At 45.8% G+C, this 2,010-nt stretch overlaps 1 pseudogene; it reads right to left on the bottom strand.

Annotated features, from left to right (window-relative positions):
- Positions 1–235: 235 nt before the first annotated feature.
- Positions 236–1,287, bottom strand: LOC102862630 (annotated as a pseudogene).
- Between the last annotated feature and the right edge of the window lie 723 nt (positions 1,288–2,010).

Below are 2,010 nucleotides of genomic sequence, written 5' to 3'. Positions count from 1 at the left end.
TGGTGTGTTTAAATTTACATAATACACCAATATATTAACATTCTGTGAACTTCAAAAAACACACATTTCCAGTAAGTAGTATTGGTCACTAGAATGGACAGGAGAAACTTTACAGTCATGAGAGTATGCAGATGTTCTCATTAAGGCAATATTGTCCTGGCCCACCATTTAGTATCTCTCCCCTCAAATGCCTTTGGAATGCCCATGTGAAACACCTCTCAGCACATAGTATTCCCTAAATTCTCACACGTTCTTCACTTTCTGATTCATATGGTGAACTGGGAGTAGGAAGCTGGTCATAGACAATGTGCCCTCCTTCCCTCATCTGACCAAAACTTGAAGCAATCACATCCACTGCCAGGCCAGCTGTAGCCTTCACCTCTTCCTCTGAAGTGGCTAGATGAGCATTGACTCCAATGAGATCCAGTGCTGACAGCAATCCTGTATTGTGTATTTCCTCAGTAATGTACATGCCTTCACAGTAAGTCAGTCCCCCTGCAACCGGGGTTCCTGTAGCTGGAGCCAGTGTAGGGTCAAATGCATCAATATCAAAATGGAGATGAATTGGCCTCTGTCTCTTGCCAGTCAGTAGATCGAAGGTCTGTTCCATGACCTTCAATCAATGTCCCTCATGGAAAAATACTGGATATCATACTTCTTTAAAATAAAATGTTCAGGAGGGTCCACATCTCTTAGACCAATGTATACAATATCTAGGGAAGAGATACATGGTTTGAGCCATGAAAATTCTGGGAGTTGTGGTACCTTGTCCTGTAGTTCTCTGAGTAGTAGTGAAACTGGCTGTCCATGGAGATTTCCAGATGAAGTAGTTAGGGGTGTATTGATGTCAGCATGGGCATCAACCCAGAAGACACAAAGGTCTGGGCAGTGCTGGGTGTGGCCGCTAATGGTTCCAATTGCTAGGCTGTGATCTCCTCCAACTGTGATGCAGCTGTAGCCATCTGACATAGCTCTACTAACCACCTCAGCCAACTCCTGGTTGGCAAGGCCCACTGAGCGTGGATTCACTACCAGGTTGTTGTAGAGATCATCTTTGGGAACTGGAGTAAAATTCAGATCTCCAAAGTCTTTTAGGTGGCAGCCCAAACTGGCAAGTCTTTTCATCAAGCCAGCTTCTCTGACGGCCGCTGGACCATACTTCATTCCTTTTCTCTTCTGACCCTGTGCAAATGGGGCTCCTATTACAGCCACGGAACGGACGGACTTCTTCAGGACGAGATGCATTTGAGTCGAGAGGAAACACGAGAGGCTGCTTCTCAGAGACATAATGAGCCATGCCACGCCGGGAGTCGACGAGGCAGCAGCTGCTCCGCACTCGCCGCCTCCTAGTTTCTCCAGCTATCTCTTGACATCTTTTTCTGTGGTTGTGGAACCACCTTCCTGGAGGTAGAAAAAGGTCTTTAAAAATGAAGATGGGAAGCCCTAGTCTCAAAGACCATGAGGGCATTCTTTTACAAGCTTCTTTTTTAAGAAAACCTATTCATCTTTCATTTTAGCAATACAGAACAGATCTCACGTTCACAGTCTGCACTGATATTTTAACTTCTGCTTCTTTGGAAGACAGTTAAGGCAACCGTCTCAATATGATACTAAATGCTATGTAGGAGAACAGTGCCCTCTGGTGGTAAAATGCCTGAATTTGTGCTGTCTCCAGTGAGCTGCGCTTATCGTAGGAGTACGCAATGAGGGTTGCAGAGTGGATTATATTTGGGGTTGGGGGTGGGATTGGGGGAGGTGCGGGGGGGATTGTGTACCAATGAGGGAGTTTTTCTTTTGCTTTTCAAGGAGAGGAGCAAACGGGGGGGGGGGGGGGGGGGGGGGGGGGGGGGGGGGGTGGGCGGGGAGAAGGGTGCAACAATGAATGAATGGAATTCCAAAATCTCTGTAGATGTTCATTGAAATGAAAAATAAATAAATTAAAATATAAAAAAATGTTTGATACCATCAAATGGATTGTTAGCTGACCCTCCAGCAGCTTTTCAGAAGCAG

Source organism: Elephantulus edwardii, unplaced genomic scaffold (assembly GCF_000299155.1).
Source record: "Elephantulus edwardii isolate Elephantulus edwardi_28Jun2011 unplaced genomic scaffold, EleEdw1.0 scaffold00223, whole genome shotgun sequence".
Classification (NCBI taxonomy): Eukaryota; Metazoa; Chordata; class Mammalia; order Macroscelidea; family Macroscelididae; genus Elephantulus; species Elephantulus edwardii.
The sequence above is the reverse complement of the archived record's forward strand: the minus strand, read 5'-3'. Positions and strand labels throughout refer to the sequence as shown.